This window comes from Mus musculus, chromosome 13 (assembly GCF_000001635.26).
Source record: "Mus musculus strain C57BL/6J chromosome 13, GRCm38.p6 C57BL/6J".
NCBI classification, from domain to species: domain Eukaryota; kingdom Metazoa; phylum Chordata; class Mammalia; order Rodentia; family Muridae; genus Mus; species Mus musculus.
Window position 1 is genome coordinate 14,923,906 of NC_000079.6, and position 20,383 is coordinate 14,944,288.

General features: G+C 37.9%; 1 pseudogene; it reads left to right on the plus strand.

The window, feature by feature from the left end:
• The first annotated feature begins 6,758 nt into the window (after positions 1–6,758).
• Positions 6,759–19,995, plus strand: Gm48329 (annotated as a pseudogene).
• Positions 19,996–20,383: the final 388 nt, after the last annotated feature.

The following is a 20,383-nucleotide window of genomic DNA, read 5'->3' on the forward strand; positions in this document are numbered from 1 at the left end:
CTCTAGCTGCATATGTATCAGATGATGATGTAGTCAGCTATCATTGGAAAGAGAGACCCATTGGTCTTGCAAACTTTATATGCCTCAGTACAGGGGAACACCAGGGCCAAGAAGTGAGAGAGGGTGCATAGGGGAGTGGGGGGCAGGGTACAGGGGACTTTTGCGATAGCATTGGAAATGTAAATGAAGAAAATACCTAATTAAGAGAAAGACATAGGAACAAAAAAAGAAATACAGGAAGACACCAGTAAACAGGTAGAAGACCTTAATGAGGAAATGCAAAAAGCACTTATAGAATTATGAGAAAAGACAACCAAACTGGTGAAGGAATTGAACAACATCATCCTGGATCTAAAAATGGAAATAGAAAGAATAAAGTAATCACATAAAAAGGCAACTCTGGAGATAGAAAACCTAGGATAGAGACCAGGAGTCATAGATGCAAGCAACAGTAACACAATACAAGGCATGGAAGAGAGAATCACAGGTACAGAAGATACCATAGAAAATATTGACACAACAATCAAAAGAAATTCAAAATGCAAAAATGTCCTAACTCAAAACATCAAGGAAGTCCAGGACACAATGAGAAGACCAGACCTAAGAATAGTAGGTATAGAAGAGAATGAAGATTCCTAAATTAAAGGGTTAGTAAATATCTTCAACAAAATTATATAAGAAATCTTCCATAACCTAAAGAAAGAGATACCCATAAATATATAAGAAACCCACAGAACTTCAAATAGATTGGATCAGAAGAGAAATTCCTCCAGGTCAAGTAACATATAAAGGCAGACCTATCATAATTACACCAGACTTCTCATCAGACACTAAAAGCCAGAAGATCCTGGGCAGATGTCATACAGACCCTAAGAGAACACAAATGCCTGCCCAGGCTACTATACCCAGCAAAACTCTCAATTATCATAGATGTAGAAACTAAGGTATTCTATAACAAAACCAGATTTACACAATATCTTTTCACAAGTCCAGCCCTACAAAGGATAATAAATGGAAAACTTCAACACAAGGAAGGAAACTATACCCTAGAAAGAGCAGGAAAGTAATATTTTTTCAACAAACCCAAAAGAAGATAGCTACACAAATACAATTCTGCCTCGCACAACAAAAATAACAGGAGGCAGCAAGCACTATTCTTTAATATTTCTTAATACTAATTGAATCAATTCCCCAATAAAAAGACATAGACTAATAGATTGGCTACTTAAACAATATCCAGCAGTTTGCTGCATACAGGAAATGCACCTCAGTGAAAAAGACAGACACTACCTAAGAGTAAAGGACTAGAAAACAGTTTTACAAGCAATATTACCAAGGAACAAGCTGGAGTAGTCATTCTAATATTAAATAAAATCAGCCTTCAACAAAAAGTTATCAAAAAAAGATGAGGACACTTCATAGTCATCAAAGGAAAATGTACCAAGATGATTTCTCAATTCTGAACTCTATGCTCCAAATACAAGAGCTAGTCACATTCATAAAAGAAACTTTGCTAATGCTCAAAGCACATATTACACCTGACACAATAATAGTGGGAGACATCAGCACACCACTCATCAATGGACAGATCATGGAAACAAAAACTAAACAGAGACAGAATAAAACTAACAGAAGTCACGAACCAAATGAATTTAACAGATATCTATAGAACATTTCATCCTAAAACAAAAGAATATACCTTCTTCTCAGTTCCTCGTGGTACCTTCTCCAAGCTTGACCATATACTTAGTCACAAAACAGGCTTCAACACATACAAAAACATTGAAATAATCCCATGCATCCTATCAGATCATCATGGACTAAGGCTTGTCTTCAATGACAACAAAAACAGCAGAAAGCCCACATACACATGGAAGCTGAACAATGCCCTTCTGAATGATAACTTGGTCAAGGAAAAAATAAAGAAAGAAATTAAAGACTTTTTAGAATTAATTGAAATCGAAGGCATAACATACCCAAAGTTATGGGACACAATGATTGCAGTGCTAAGAAGAAAACTCATATCTCTGTGTGCCTCCAAAAAAACTGGAGAAAACATATACTACCAGCTTAACAGCACACCTGAAAGCTTGGAACAAAAAGAAGCAAATACACCCAAGAGAAGTAGACAGCACGAAATAATCAAACTCAAGGCTGAAATCAACCAAGTAGAAATAAAAACTATACAAAGATTTTTTTAAAAAAAGAACAAAAACAAAAACAAAACAAAAAACAAAGCCAAACAAAATACAAGCAAGCAAACAAACAAACAAAACCCAGGAGCTGGTTCTTTAAGAAAATCACCAAGATAGATAAACCCTAAGCCAGACTAACCAGTGGGCACAGAGACAGTATCCAAATTAATAATTTAGGAATGAAAAGGGAGAGATAACAACAGAAATGGAGAAGGTCCAAAATATCATCAGATTCTACTGCAAATAGTCTATACTCAACAAAACTGGAAAATCTGGATGAAATAGAAAATTTTCTAAACAGATATCAGGTATCAAATTTAAATCAGGATCAGATAAACCATCTAAAATTCCCATAACCCCTAAAGAAATAAAAACAGTCATTAAAAGTCTCCCAAACAACAACAATAACAACAGCAACAACAGCCCCGTTCCAGATGGGTTTAGTGCAGAATTCTATCAGACCTTCAAAGAAGACATAATACCAATACTCTTCAAACTATTCCACAAAATAGAAACAGAAGGAAACGTACCCAATTCGTTCCACGAAGCCATGATTACAATATACCTAAATCACACAAAGATCCAAAAAGTAAGAACTTCAGACCAATTTAACTTATGAATATCAAAGCAAAAATACTCAATAGAATTCTCATGAACTGAATCTAAGAACACATCAAAATGATCATCCATCATAATCAAGTAGGCATCATCCCAGGGATGCAGGGATGATTAAATATATGGAAATCCATCAAGGTAATCCACTATATAAACATACTCAAAGGAAAAAAATGACATGGTCATCTCACTAGATGCTGAGAAAGCATTTAACAAAACTCAGCACCCCTTCATGATAAAAGTCTTGGAAAGATCAGGAATTCAATGTCCATACCTAAACATAGTAAAACAAATACACAGCAAACCTGTACCCAACATCAGACTAAATGGAGAGAAACTTGAAGCAATCCCACTAAAATCAAGGACTAGATAAGGCTGCCAACTCTCTCCATACCTATTCAATAAGTACTCAAAATCCTAGCCAGAGCAATTAGACAACAAAAGGAGTTCAAATAAGTACAAATTTGAAATGTAGAGGTGAAAATATCCCAATTTGTAGATGATATAGTATACTTGATTAACCCGAAAAACTCCACCCGAGAACTCCTAGAGCTGATAAACAACTTCAGCAAACTGGCTGGAGATATCAACTGAAACAAATCAGTGGCCTTCCTCTTCTCTGAGGATAAACAGACTGAGAAAGAAATTAGGGAAAGAACACCCTTCACGATAGTCACAAATAATATTAAATACCTCTGTATGACTCTAACCAAACAAATGAATAATCTGAATGACAAGAACTTCAAGTCTCCGAGGAAAGAAATCGAAGAAGATCTCAGAAGATGGAAAGATCTCCCATGCTCATGGATTGGCTGGATTAATGTTGTAAAAATGGCCATCTTGCCGAGAAAGCAATCTACAGATTCAATGCAATCCACATCAAAATGTCAACTCTATTCTTCATAGAGTTAGAAAGAGAAATTTGCAAATTCATCTGGAATAACAAAAAACCCAGGATAGCGAAAAATATTCTCAACAATAAAGGAACTTCTGTGGGAATCACCATCCTGACCTCAAGTTGTATTGCAGAGCAATAGTGATAAAAACTGCATGGTATTGGTACAGGCAGGAAGATCAATGGAACAGAATTGAAGACCCAGAAATGAATCCACACACCTATGGTCACTAGATATTTGGCAAAAGAGGTAAAACCACCAAGTGGAAAAAAAGACAGCATTTTCACCAAATTGTGCTGGTTCAACTGTAGGTCAGCATGTAGAAGAGAGCAATTCAATCCATTTTTGTCTCCTTGTACAAAGCTCAAGTCCAAGTGAATCAAGGACACCCCCCCCCAAAAAAAAGAACCACTGAAACTAATAGAAAAGAAAGTGGGAAAGCCCATCGAACACATGAGCACAGGGAAATTTTCGTGAATAAATCACCAATGGCTTATGCTATAAGATCAAGGATCAAAAAATGGGACCTCATAAAACTGCAAAGTTTTTGTAAGCCAAAGGACCCTGTCAATAGGACTAAATGGCATCCAACAGATTGGGAAAAGATCTTTAGCAATTCTACATTTGATAGAGGGCTAATATCCAATATATACAAAGAACTCAAGACTCCAGAGAACCATATTAATAAATGGGGTACAGATCTAAACAAAGAATTCTTAGCTGAAGAAACTCAAATGGCTGAAAAGCACTTAAAGAAATGTTCAACATCCTTAGTCATCAGGAAAATGCAAATTAAAACAGCCCTGGGATTCCACCTCACACCAATTAGAAGGGCTAAGATCAAAAACTCAGGTGACAGCAGATGCTGGTGAGGATGTGGAGAAAGAGGAACACTCCTCTATTCCTGGTGGGATTCCAATCTCCTACAAACACTCTGGAAATCAGTTTGGCCGTTCCTCAGAAAAATGGAAATAGTACTACCTGAGGACCCAGCTGTACTACTCCTGGGCATATACCCAGAAGATGCTCCAACATATAACAAAGGCACATGCTCCACTATGTTCATAGAAACCTTATTTATAATAGCCAAAAGCTGAAAAGAACTCAGATGTCTGTCAACAGAGGAATGGATACAGGAATTGTGGTATATTTACACAATGGAGTACTCCTTGGCTATTAGAAATGATGACTCCATGAAATTCTTATGCAAATGATGAAACTAGAAAATATTATCCCGAATGAGGTAACCTAGTCACAAAAGAACAGACATGATTTGCTCCCATTGATAAGTGGATACTAGCCTTAAATCTCAGAATACCTAAGATACAGTTCATGAAAAGGAGGACCGACGTGTGCATGCTTTGGACCTTCTTAGAAAGGGGAACAAAATACTCATAGGAGGAAATGCAGAGACAAAGTGTAGAGCAGAGACTGAAGGAAAGGCCATCTAGAGACTGCCCCACCTGAGGACCCATCACATATACAGACACCAAACCCAGACATTACTGTGAATGACAAGAAGTGCTTGCTGATAGGAGCCTGATATAGCTGTGTTCTAAGAAGCTCTGCCAGAGCCTGATAAATACAGAGGTGGTTGCTCACAGCCAACCATTGGACTGAGCATGGGGTCTCCAATGGAGGAGACAGAGAAAGGACTGAAGGAGCTGAAGGGATTTGTAACCTCATCAGTGTCGACTAACCAGGCTCCTCAGAGCTCTCAGGGACTAAGCCACCAACCAAAGAGTACACATGGATGGACCCATGGCTCCAGCTGTATATGTAACAGAGGACAGCCCTGTAGGTTATCAATATGTGGAGAGGCCCTTGGTCTTGTGAAGGCTTGATGCACCAGTGTAGGGGAATGCCAGGGTAGTGAGGCAGAAGTGGGTGGATGGGTGGGTGAGCTCTCTCATAGAGCAGATGGAGGATGGAATAGGGTGTTTTGGGGAGGGAGGACTGGGAAAGGGGATAACATTTGAAATGTAATTAAATAAAATATCCTATAAGAAAAAAAAGCCAAAAAAATGCTTAGTTTGTCTGGAAAATCAAATACTGTCAAAATCCCCTATTTTTGACCATTTGTTCAAACTTATACTCCTGCAGTTTCACTGATTCTATTTAGTTGCTAGTGTTCAATTAATTCAAAGCATTACTTAAAGCAGTGTTTCTTCAATTTCTTTATCATTAATTAAAACAAAAACTTTTACAAAAAAAAAAAAAAGAAAAAAGAAAAGTGGTTTCTTGGGCAGTTTTCAGCCATGTATCCCTTACTTCTATTCTTTGTAAGTGCCACCTTTTGTGAATGATACTTTCAAAAAACTATGAGCAGCTCCTATCTTTGCACATTTGGTTTGCTGCAGAGTAGAAAGAGGCAGCAGATACAACAGGTAGTAACTAAAAGATTACAGACAAGGACAAACTTAGGAGAGGGAATGAGAAAGCAGAAGTTCCCAAGGTTCCTGAGAAAGGCAGGGAGTCTGCTAAAGAAGGAATGGAAATAGACTTATTTGCCTTTCAGCATCCAATAGCAGTGTGTTCAAAGAATTAGAAACACCCACATTCCTGAGTCCTGGATTCTATTTGCAAATTCTTCTGACATTTTTACAAATAGTAGCTTATTATTCTCCTGACTTACTATGGACAAGCTGAGCAATGTCTTCTACTTCATGATATAAACAGAAATGAGGATACTCCCTGTAATAGTCAGCACCCTTGTGAAATGTGGAGATCATCACATTCTCATCAACACAACTTTTCCAATAGAAGCACTTATAACGATCAGGCATCATCAGAATTATCTGGTGTTAATGTCCTGGCCTATGAAGCTGCATTATGTAAAATGTTGATTCTTACAAAATTATGGCTTTTTTGGAAAAGGAAATATCACATAGAAGTTTCTGAGATCAAGAACAGGAAATGAGTGATTCAGCAAGTTGGATTTCCCCCAAAGAACTGTCTCCACAGCTGTAGTGCATAGTCCAAACCTTCCAAGGACTTGTCTGGTATTAGTCAAAAGCAATCAGACTGAGAACCACAAAGAACTCTGTGCAGCATGATGAAGGGCAGTTGGAAAGATGGACTGGACTCCCAGAAATATGTCATCCGAGTGCACTGCTTGAGGAGAGACTGTGGTCCACCATGGATCGAAGCTGGGCAGGGAGCAAGCATCTTCTACCAAAGTTACGAGAAGGTATTTGTTCTGGCCTGACAACTTAAGAGATGATTGGTTGTGGAAACTCGTGTTTCTAGGTACCTACTGAGAAGCCTTTGGGACATGGTTGGGATTAGATGCTCACTTAGAACCGATTCATTTATTCCCTCCTCCCACCCTCTACTCCTTTAAAAAGCAGTCATCAAAGAGCCGGATTTTGGCTGCTCCCATCTAACACACTCAGGGCGGTTCTCATGTGGGCAACTCCTATGGAGTGCCACTTCCAAGGAAACTGCAAAGGCATAAAATTGGAAACTTGGCATTGGAAGGGAGAAATCATTTTTGAGTATAGCTTTTAAGAACACATGACCATGCTTCAGCAGAAAAAGGAAGCCCTTCCATTCCCTGGAAATGTTTCTAGTATTTAATTCTCAATATTGTCCCACACAGTCTTCTGACATACAACTCATCACGATGATGTATGACTAGGTTCCTGTAGTAGATCTTAATATGTTCTTTGTCTCCAGATTTTCCGTACCCTGCCTGCTTTCATTCTCAATCTTCCTAAAACATGGATTTCCGCGGTGTCACCTACTGCTCAAAATTACTCACAAGTAGCAGCCAGGTTTCTGTTTGTACCTGATGACTTTTTTTCTCTTACTTATATTTTGTCGAACAGTATACATTTCTACAATGGCATCACCATTTTCAAAAGAAGCTGGCTACTGTGCAGGAATAAATGTGTATCATATGTGATAAGGTATCACTTGAATTTTTCTGTTATATAACACTCTTGTCAAAGGCCCAGGCTGAGAATAAGGGTTAGTCATTATTACACATTGTGTTCCTATTCTGCACGCATATTGCACATTCACATATGCACCTGTATATTTCATCTATATTATATATTACTGTGCAGTTCCATGGTGATCTCATATATAATGTTTACTTCTTGATTGCACAAAAACCTATGTCAAGGACTTGATCAGTATCGCCTAAATATAAGGCAGTATATGAATAAATACAATAAATACAATAAAGCTTGTTTCATAATGTATTGTTCTCATTACATGAGGCATAGTTGAATTTTACCTGATGTAAAACTTAATTATGTTATGTTTATCAAAATACCTATGTATATTTCTAATAAACCTAAGTGGAACAGAGGGGCTTATTAAAACAAAACTAACATAAATATTATTTATTTCCAGCCCAAAGTTAACCAATTACTTGAACTTTTTTTAAGTAATGGTTTTATAGCATAAATGTTACCTTTTAGCCATTTTTCAGCACATGGTTTAGTGACACTGAATACACTAACTTTGTTGCAAAACCAATGTGTTTTATAATTTTATTTGGAATTCTTTCACATGCTTGAGATATTGTTTCAAATGTTTGATTTTGTTCAATCTTCTTATTTTCTTCTGTAATGCATATTTGCCTACCCTTTCAGCCAACCAAACTATAAAACAGTTTCTGTCAACAATATTTGAACAACTATTTTTTACTGAATATCATGGGCAGAATATTTCTTGATCTCTTTGAAAATCAAATATGCTCCATTTTATTACGTTAAAAGAAGAAATGTAAAAAAAAAATAATTTACCATATTAATCTATGGATAAAGTTTGCATTTTTTACAGTCCTCATGTGATTAAAGTCATATGCCAAAAGCAAAGCTATTGTATTTCCTGCTCCACAACTGCGTTTTGGATGGTTCTAAAAGAAAAAAAGAGTCGTCAGTCTCAGTGGGGTTCTCTAAGCTATGAAAGACCTGAGGAATTAGAAACACCGCTATTTCATTGAACTTATATGCCACTGGGCATTTGAGGAATTTTGTTTGTCATTTGCCCATTTAGGGAATTTTTGGAAACTTCATTTTTGTAGCAGAGCTTACTGTACAGCTTTTGTCTTGGGACATGTTTTCTGTCTGCATGGTTTCAGAGAGTTTGTGATCTCCTTTAGTGGGATTCTTTGTTTTCCTAAGGTATACTTTTTTGTAGCTTCTTAAGAAGGGATTCATGAAAGTACATTATATAAATCCTAGCATATCTGAAAATTTTATTATCCTGGGTACTATTTTTGTTATTGTTGAGTATAATTGCACAGCGGAAAATTCATCCTTTTAACTTATACCATTCAATTTTTCCATAATTACTATATATTATATTCATGAAATTGTGTAATCATAATTTTCTAGATCCAGAACATTTTTCATTTATTAAAACATATTTAAATGGGTGCTTACCTTAGTCCTTTTATATAAGAAATCTTCTGTAAACATTCTTCCAGGGAAGGAGCACATTGTCATATGTCTGGTACTTTACAAAATCGATTTCTTATTTATGTCTTGAGTTAATGAAGTTTTAGAAACTTCTGATGTTGGCCTAATAGAGTAGAAAGCTGGGTTTAGAAGGAACATGTACTACCATGTCTTTACTAGCTAAGGTGTGCCCAACTGATAGACATGAAGATTCTATATGATGAAGAAGTCACAGCTTTTAGTCCAATCACTAGGGAATGATTACACCAAAAACATGAGTTTGTTTTGGTGTATAGTCTTCTTTAGTGGGGCTTTAAGTTGGAAATCAGTAAATCCCTTAATTATAGAATCCTACAATCGTAAGTAAACAATTTACCTAAGCTATGTCTAGATTCTTCACTCATCAAAACTGTGAGACAATAAATTCCTGTTACTCTAAACTGTTGAACTTGTGACCCTATGTTATGATGCAGTGGAAAATGAATGCACCTGGCCCATGCATCTTCTCCTTGCATGTCTCTTCAGCACAGAGCATCCAACCTTCCTTCAACATCAGTCAGCACCAAGAACAGGACTTATAAATACAATCCACCAATATATGATTATAGGCTGTATTCCAACTTTGGAAAAACCTCACTATTCTTCACATTCCTTTGGAAAACAATAGAAAGTCCACAAATACAGTTTGGGAAAAGTCAGTGAATATCTTCAGTAGATCATAACAGTGACATAGCTAGCACAGAAACGTGAAAGGGTCTCAGATACCATTTGCTCCAATCTTTTGTCATTTTCCCCTTTGTGTTTTGATGTCCCAGGAGACTGAGAAAGCCCAGCTCGACAGAATACGTAAAGCATCAGATTTAGAACCGGAACGGCATGTTTACATCCTATTGAAGTGCTATCTTCAATCTTCAGCCATGTTTTTGTGTTTATGATTAAGTCATATTCTATGAAAAAAAGATGTAGTGAAGTTCAAGTTAATTAATATTGCTGTGAGTAATTAGAAGCTGGTAGAGCATTGGGGATGGGTAGCATTTAGTGCATATTGAACTCTGATATATACTTCCCTGTTCACGGTCACATTGTAATATTAGAAGTAACATTACTTATGAGAGTTTCACATTTGCATCTTAATTCCCATGCTGGTTAGGTTTTTGTCATCCCTTGGTTGGTGGCCCTGCATTCTATAAAAAAGTCAGGCTGAGCATGACAGGGGACCTCACCTCCTGCCTCTAGGATTCGTCCCTGTTAGAGTTCCTGTCCAGATCTACTTCAATAATGAACAGCAATATGGAAGTCTAAGCCAAATAAACTCTTTTCTGTCTTGCTTTTTTTGTCATTGGAGTTTCACCACAGTAATAGAAACCCTAACAAAAACAGACTCTAAGATTCTTCTCTCCCCCAGACCTTGGTCCTGACATCATGGAAGCTTTTGTGCAGACCTGCTTCAGTATTTACAGCAAAAGCTAAGCAGTCTGTGACTTTTGGGATAACATTCCACTTTGCATTCTAGGCACTAGGTTTTATGAGCCATTTTATTAATTAATTTTCTGTTGGCATGATAAAGTGACATAACCATAACAACAAAGACAGCTTATTTAGAATTACAGTTACAGGGGTGGGGATGGCATGGCAACATATAGCCAGAAAAATGAAACTGAGTGATCACATTTTGGCAGCACATCAGTAGAAACAGAAAAGAGTGAACTAGAAGTGGAATGAGACTATAAATTCTCAAGGCCCACATGGCATACTTCCTTCAGCAAGGCCACCTAAGAGTTCCATACATCCCCAAACAGCTCCATCAACTAGGGACCAAGTGTTCAAATACATAAACCTATGAGGAACTTTTCTTCTTTAAAACACACCACTGTTGATAATGTTTTAGATGGAAGTAACATCAGAAAGATCACTGAGATAGGGAAATATTTGGGGCATTTGAAGGCCTGTATTTGAAAATGATAAGTACATGCTAGTGTGGCAGACTAAAGAGTGGTGTGTGTGTGTGTGTGTGTGTGTGTGTGTGTGTGAAATTAAAACTGATGTCTAGGGCAAGTATCTTAGTTAGGTTTCTACTTCTATGATAAAATTACATTACCAGATGTGATTGTTTGTATATCTTTGGACCAGGGAGTGGCACCATCTGAAGGTGTGGCCTTGTTGGAATAGGTGTGACCTGGTTGGAATGGGTGTGTCACTGTGGGTGTGGGTATAAGATCCTCACCCTAGTTGTCTGGAAGTCAGTCTTCCACTAGCAGCCTTTGGATGAAGACATAGAACTCTCAGCTCCTCCTGCACCATGCCTGCCTGGATACTGCCATGCTCCCACCTTGATGATAATGGTCTGAACCTCTGAACCTGTAAGCCAGCCCCAATTAAATGTTGTTTTTTTAATAAGACTTGCCTTGGTCATGGTGTCTGTTCACAGCAGTAAAACCCTAACTAAGACACCAGAAGTCACTTGGGAAGAAAGGTGTGTATTTCTTCTTACAACTGTCAGGTCACACTCCATCACTGAGAAAAGTCAGGACAGAAACTCAAGGCAGACCCCTGAATTCAGAAACTAAGGCAGAGCTCTGGATGAATGCTGCTGACAGCAGCATGCTGCTGCTCCCATGACTTGCTTGGAATATTTTCTGATAGACTCAGGACCATGTTTCCTGAGTTGGTACATCCCATAGTGGATTGGACCCTCTGACATAATCATTAATCTAGAAGATGCCTAGAGGACGTTAGAGGCAATCCAATGGAGTGTTTCTTTCTCAATTAGATTGCCTTTTCCTAGATATGCTTAAGTTTGTATCAAGTTGACAAAAGCCAACCAGGACAATTAACCCCCTTTCATCCTGATATACCAATACGTCACTGTTAACTGTAACCCCGCCTTTGTTTTCTTTATCCTCTATGTTTCATATTAGTGCTGATATTTCAATTAAAAAAAAACACTCCGACTTTTTAAAGTCCTGGAGTCTTCAAATTTTCAAACTCTAAAACTTCAATCTCTAAAATATCTAAAACTCTTTCAAAGTTCAAAATTTCCAAGGGTTTTTAATGGTGGATGCATAGTTTTAAAAAGAGTAATACTTTCTTATTCCAAAATGGAAGAATCAGGCATTGATACATTCAAATCAAAACAAAACCAGAATACATTCATTTCTGTCGCTGTGTTTCATCTGGGATTCACTTATAATCTAGGCTCCACAGTGACTCTTCAGCTCTGCCCTTAGGTTCTTCCCTCTCTGGCACTCATAGCTTATCTTCTAAGGCCAGACTTGCTTCCCTTCAATGCTGCTGCTGTCCTTGATGCTTGTCCCATGACACTAGCATTTCCAAAATACTGAGGTCTCCACTGTTCACTCAACAATAACTCCTCCTAGGCTTTCTTCAGAGATTCTGATTCTTCCACATGGTGGCAAGCTTCAGTTTTTCTCCCTGACCATTTTAATCCTGGGACTTCCATTTTGACTGCGGTTGCAGTGTCATCAATGGCCTTTCCTGGTCTCTTACACTGGTCTTCCTGACCGCTTCATGTCTTCAAAACTAGTATAGGGTACTCGTACACAGTATCAAGCTTGGCTGCCAGCACAAGGAACTGCTTTGTCATCCATTTGGACCCCAGATTTTGTGCTGTGGTCCTAAGAAATGCTTCCAGAAATTTTCTTTTTTTTTTCCTTTTATTTTATTTTAATTAGGTATTTTCTTCATTTACATTTCCATAGCTACCCCAAAAGTCCCCCATACCATCCCCCCATTCTCCTACCCACCCACTCTCACTTCTTGGCCCTGGCGTTCCCCTGTACTGAGGCATATAAACTTTGTAAGACCAAGGGGCCTCTCTTTCCACTGATGGCCGACTAGGCCATCTTCTGATACATATGCAGCTAGAGACATGAGCTCCAGGGGGTACTGGTTAGTTCATATTGTTGTTCCACCTATAGGGTTGCAGTTCCCTTTAGCTCCTTGGGTACTTTCTCTAGCTGCTCCATTGGGGGCCCTGCGAACATCCACTTCTGTGTTTGTTAGGCCCCGGCATAGCCTCACAAGAGAGAGCTATATCTGGGTCCTTTCAGCAAAATCTTGCTAGTGTGTGCAATGGTGTCAGCGTTTGGAGGCTGTCCTTTTGACGATGCTGGTCTTTGTTTTTGAATTACAGCCTTAGGTGATCAATATTAATCCTTCCAAAAATTTCACTTTAGCAGTTTTAATTCAAAATATCACACAAATGGCACTGGTCTTTGCTTTTTATTTAATTCGATATTTTCTTTATTTACATTTCAAATCTTTGCTTCCTTCTTAAAGTCACAATCCAGGCCTCTATCACCTGAACTGCTCTCAGCATTATCTTCTAAGTTCCCACAATAGCACATTAAACTATGAAAACCCAATGTTTGTCTAGCCTAAAGTTCCAAAGCTTTTCTACAGTCCTCCCCAAAACATGGTGTGGTCTGCTTCAACAATAAACCATGAACCAATTATTGGTATCCATTATTTTTTAGGGGGGAAGAATGGCTCCACTCACTGTCACCCCTAGTGATACATTAGGAAACTTTTTCCTTCCTGTTGTTGTAATTTATGCTATCTAGGCTTAAAAGTATTGGTTCCAGAAGGAGGAATGTTTCTTTCAGGAAGCACAACAAACATCCCACTGAATTGGAAGTTAAGAATCTAAAACTCACCTGCTCTGTGAGGTTATCTATGGCTTCTGAACTGATCAAAATCCTGCGTGAAACTCCTTTAAACTACACACACATACACACAAGCACACACACACAGGGTGGGAGTATGTATATGTACATGTATATGTATATGTGTGTGTATATATATATATATATATATATATATATATATATATATATATCATGTAATAAGGACACATGCTCCACTATGTTCATAGCAGTAATACAATAGCCAGATGCTGGAAACTACTCAACAGAGGAATGGATACAGAAAATGTGGTACATTTACACAGAGGAATACTACTCAGCTATTAAAAACGACTTCATGAAATACTTATGCAAATGGATGGAACTTGAGAATATCATCCTGAGTGAGGTGACTCAGTGGCAAAGGAACAAATATGGTATGTACTCACTGATAAGTGGATATTAGCCCCAAAGTTCAGAATACCCAAGATTCAATTCATAGACCATATGAAACCTAAGAAGAAGGAAGACCAAAATGTGGATGCTTCAGTGCTTTTTAGAAGGGCGAACAAAATACTCACAGGGGGAAGTATGGAGACAAAGTGTGAAGTAGAGACTGAAGGAAAGGCCATCCAGAGACTGCCCCACCTGGGGATCCATCAAACAGCCACCAAACCTGGACATTACTGTGGATGTCAGGAAGTGCTTGCTGATGGAAGCCTGATATGGCTGTCTCTTGAGTGGCTCTGCCAGAGCCTGACAAATACAGAGGAGGAAGCTCGAAGTCAACCATTGGACTGAGATTGGGAGTCCTGGATGGAGAAATTGGAGAAGGGACTGAAGGAGCTGAGGGGGTTTGCAGCCCTATGGAGGGAGCAATAGGGTCAACAGAACAGACCCCCAGGAGCTCCTAGGGACTGGACCACCAACCAAAGAATACATATGGACCAACCCATGGAGCTGGCCACATATGTGGCAGAGGATGGCCTTGTTGAGCATCAGTGGGAGGAGAGGCCCTTGGGCCTGAGTGTGTTCGATGCCCCAGTGTAGGGTAATTCCAGGGCAGGAGGATGGGAGTGGGTGGGTTGATGGGTGAGAAAAAAAATGAAAAAAAAGGGAAATAAAAAGAAGTTTACAAAATTTCCATATTGCTTTTTCAAACATCCTTAGTGTTAGTTATCCCCTCCTGATCTAACCTCACGTACATCTCCAGACATATCTATCTATCTATCTATCTATCTATCTATCTATCTATCTATCTATCTATCTACCTACCTACCTATGTATCTATCACCAATATTTCTCCTTTCCCCTTCATATCACCTAGTTTCTACTGTTCTCCTTTCTTAGGATCCATCTTTCCCTTCCCCACCAACAGTTATTTTCTAGTTTCTTGTCTACTATAGATATACTGCAAATTAAACACGCAAATCATAACATTTGTTGTTAAGGTCCACATATCAGAGAGAATATGTGGCATTTATCGATGTTTAGATTCTGTCAGTCAGCTTTCAAGATTACTGGACATGAGGCTCCTTACAACTCCTAGTTATTGTGAATAGAGTTGCTATGAACTTGGTTGACTGTGTATGTCTGTATCAGGAAATGGGATCCCTTGTGGGGTAAACCCAGAAAGTAATAAGTTTAGTTCCTACAGCGAGTCTTGTACTAGTGTTCTTGGGAATTGTCACACTGATTTCCATAATGACATCACCAACTTGCTATCCCTTCAACAGTGCATGACAGTTTCCTAGTTCAACAGCATTTGTTGTCTCTTTTTCTTAATCTTAATCATTATGACTTGAAAGATGAAGCCTTAAAGGAATTTTAATTTGCATCTTTCTGAATACTAAGAGAATCCTACTTTTAAAAAAATGTAGCCATTTGTAATTCTTTTCTTTGGAACTCTCTGATCAGTTCTGAAACCTACTTTTAATTAGGTTGCTTGTTTTCTTGGAGTTTTGGGTTTTATATGTTTTTGTTGTTCATTTTCCTTTTGGTTTACAACTAATTCATTGGCCTTTGAGAATTTAATGCACAAATACTGTATTACATCTTTATCACCCCACCTTTGTGCACCTCAATTCCTCTCGTGTTCTCCCTACTCCCTCTAAAATTTATGACTCCTTCTTTAATTATTATTCTAAAAACACATAGCATATACATACCTATGTGTCCATATATATATATAAATAAAATGTGCTAAATCTATTTAACGATGCTCATATGTGCATGTGTTTAGGGCTGACCATTTGGAATTGGATAACCCATCTGAAGCTCATCACTGGTACAAACTAATTCTCCCTTTGTTAATAGCCATTAATTGTCTATAGATCTTCATTTGATGGTGAAACCCTGTGGCGTGTCAACTAATGTCATCGTGTAAGTCTTGTTTAAGTGACCAGATTGTTAAGAATTCATGAGTGTCAACTCCTGTAATATATAGAGGACAGAATTTTGCAGAAAATTTCCTAGTCCTCTGTCTCTTACAATCCTTCTACTTTCTCTTCTATAATATTCCCTTTGCCTTACAAAGGGTATGTTATAGGTATATTTAATGAAGCTGCATACCACATTATTCTCAGACAATAACAGTTGTGACTTTCTGTGCTAGTCTACATCTGCTGCAAAGAGAAGGTTCTTGGATGAGGAGGGAGAAGGTTCACTCATCTGTGGATTTATGTGTCTAAAACGCAGTTAGCAATTAACTCATTTAGGAACGTGGCAATAGTGTCTTCTCTAGGATACACAACCTCACTAGCTAGAGGAAGTTGACTAGGCTTACAATTACAGGAATAATAACTGAATAGGTCATAAGTCCACTTATACAGCTGTTGTTTACCTCCTTCCCAAGGTATAAGTGTCATTGTTGCCATTGTTGCATGTTAATTTTGCTGTGCTGGGAACTGTTGGTCATTATTGCAGTTCATAAGATATAGCTGGATAGAACTTTTAATTACCTTCTTCTTTGGTTGTTTATATAATACCTTCAGATAGTGTGAGAGCTAGTCCTCAGGGAGGACACTTCCATGTGAATTCCAGTTCCATTATTCCAAGTCTTGTGTGCAAACAAACTATGTGAAGTCTCCAGCAATGGGGCCCAAATTTCTGGTTCTGAGAGGCAATCAAAAACAATGGCAGTAGCCTCTTTTGTTTTAGGAGTCTCTTGGAATCCTTTAACAAACAATTCAGAGGCACTGGGTTTTGCTAGATAGTCAGTCTGTGCTTTTTGGAGAAAGCTGTAGCCATCCAGCGGCCAGGGATGAACTGGGTTTACCTGAAAGGGGGCCTGGAAACGAAGAAGGGGAGGGGGCAAGAGAAGAATGAAGCCAAGACAAGGTTCTAATCAAGGCTCCAAGATTAATATTCAGTACCGCGTTTATGTAAGGAAAGCCCACAGAACCCATCCTTTGTTTTGCCAAGCAGGGTCAGCATAGCAGTCTAATCTTCTAAGTTCCTGTGGGAACTTGCAAGTGCAACCAAGGCAGATGGATCCACCAAGGTCGATAAGGTCCACTGTGGCAAGCGCTCAAGGTCTGTTCAGCCTGCTCAAGGTTGGGAAGGGCACAGAAATCATTTATCACGCAAAGTGGTATCATTTCATTTAAGTTATTCATATATTTATATACTTACATTTATATGCATTGTATATTTTCATAAAAATAAATGCCTTTATGTGACTTTTTTATCATTCCTCATGGTCTAAGTTTGCCATGGGGTTTTTCTGGCCTTGTCTACTGAGTGTTCTGTATGTTTCTTGTATCTGGTTAGGCATGTCTTTCCTTAGTTTGGGGAAGTTTTCTTCTGTGATCTTGTTGAAAATCTGCTCTATGCTGTGGACCTGGGATTCTTCTCCCTCACCTATGCTTATAAATCAAATATTTAGTCTTTCCATGGAGTCCCATAATTTGTGCATGTTCATTTCCTATGTTTCTTATAACTTTCATAATTGTTGATTATGCTGTCTCGTTCCTCTGCTTTATCTTTGAGTTGTGATATTTGATCTACTGTATCTATTAAAGCCTAGACCCAAACATTCACCACTCTCTTGATTTATTTGTTGTTTTAAGGAAATTGATTCTTTCGTGTAAGTTGGTGAATTTATTAAAGTAAAATTGTTTGTGTTTGCTGTGAATATCTGTGAAATCTCTGAGAAGGGTCACTTCTCATATACCTACTCTTGTTTTTTTCTCATATACCTAATTTGTTTTTTCTTCTTTTTCCCCTAATGAGACTAGCTAGATGTTTATAACTGTGGACTATATTATAAAATAACTGTTGCTCTTCTCTAGTGCAATGTTGCCTTTTGATTTCTGCCCTGATAGTAGTCATTTCTCTTTTCTACTTTGAATTATCTGTGTTTATTTTATAGTTTTTTCTTTTAAATTATAACTGAAGTATAATTACATCACTCCCTTCTCTCTTATCAGCCTTTGACTGCCTTAAACCTCTTCTTCCTATGTCCTGTCACTCCAACCCCTTGCATGCCCTTTGGTTTCTATTAAATTGTTGGCATCCTTTTCTTTTATTAATGTTGTTACATACACATAAACACATTCACAGACATATACATAAAGTCATATATATATATACATATATATACATATATATATATACATATATGTATACACATGTATGTATATACCCTACTGTGAATGTATATGCAGCTGAGTCATTGACTTAAGACTTTTCTTCTTTATTAATACATATATGTATATATATATATATGTATATATATATATATATCCAGAGAGATAGAGAGTTCAATTCCTTCTTAAATATTGCCTTAGCAATAACTTACAAAGTGCTAAATATTGTACTTTTATTTCATTTTTCCTATATGCTTTCTAAATCTTGCTTTGACTCAAAGACTATTTAGAAGTGAATTGTTTCATTTATAAATATTTATATAAAAGTTAAAGAGTTTTTTGTATTGAAAATTTCAGGGCTGGCCTGGATACTGGGTAGGCCATTGTTGTGCTCTTTCCTGGGGAAGACTATCTCTCCTTCTTCTAGCACTCCTTGGTTACCTGTCATTCCCAGTATAGAACTAAGGACTTCTTAGGCTTTCCCTGCTCTTGTTTGCAATGTGTGTTATCCTTGTTCAGCTCATGTTTAGTGAGTCATGTTCCTGAGACTTTATGACTATAGCTTCTGATATTTATAAGATTTCCAAGATAACACAGTGTTACTAAACTCTATGATCTTCTGGAACTTGCAGTCTTTTACTTCCTCTTGCAATGCCTGAGCCCTAGTTATCAGAATGTATCAAAATAATCATCTCTGAAAACATGCATACAAGAAATATTACACAGTCTGTGAAGGTTGGATTTCTATATTTGTGAATATACATATAGATATATATACATATAGATACATATCTATGAAAGTAACAATTACTTTTTTAAAAGGACATGAATTTGAAAGAATTTCTGTATCACTAACAGCTCTACTGTCTTTCTCTTTGTAGTTACCATGGTGGCTAGGACTCTGTACATATCTTGAAAACCATAGGGCCTTCAAGGCCCTCATATATGCTCAGTATAGCTGGGCTCTGACATCATCGTCACCTTCTACTTTGGCTAAGCCAAATGTTCCCCTGAATTTCACTGCAAATTTCCTTATGGTAAGGTTACATTTGAGGGTGATAATGAGATCTTTGTGTATGGGAACAATATTATTGCCTACTATGTGAACAATGTGAAACTACAGTGCAGTACTCCAGAGGCAGCAGTTCAGATGGTACAGTGGGTGAACTTTGCTGATAGTGATAAAACTCCAGTCAGAATTTGTGTGATCTCCACCATAGGAATCACATATCACAACAAGCAGGTCACTGAAGATACAGAGGAGGAAGAGATGGGAATCTCAGGACTTCTGAATGCCCACTGTAAAGTAAGGACTTTTTTGAAAGCAAATGAGTGACCCTGGCTATTACTGTTTTGTATCCCCTGTTGTGTTTCTGTAAACATGTCTTAGAGTCTTTTTGCCAGAATTTCCCCCAAGACCAACTGCTGATTCCTCAACTGCACTAACCAGCCCCAGTTGAGAAGTGAAGTTGTATGAGAATATGTTCTGTTTAGATTTTAAGAGGTTTTCAGAGAGCCAGCATAAAAGGGATACCACATGTAAAGAAAATGGCTCATATGAAGAGAAACAGAAGATGCAGGCAGAGCAGAGAAGAAAAAGGGCTGATGTCCAAGTTACAGAGGAGGGGAATGAGTTTCAATAGGTACTGACTACTTACATCAAGGCCAAGGACTTTTAGGCTCACTTGCTATGGTAGTTTAAATAGGTATGGCGTCCACATTCTCATGAGTCTGAACGTTTGGCCCATAGGGAGAGGCACTATTAGGAGGTTTGGCCTTGTTGAAGACCATATGACCTTATTGGAGGCCTTCTGCTGCCTCTATATCAAGATGAAGAACTCTCAGCTCCTTCTGCAGCATCACATCTGCCTGCATGCCACCATAGTCATGACAGGAAAATAATGGACTAAACCTCTAAAACTGTAAGCTAGTCCTAATTAAATGTTTTCCTTTGTAAGAATTGCTGTGGTCATGGTGTCTTTTCACAGCAATTAAATCCAAACTAAGACACATTCCCAAGTGTACCTTTAT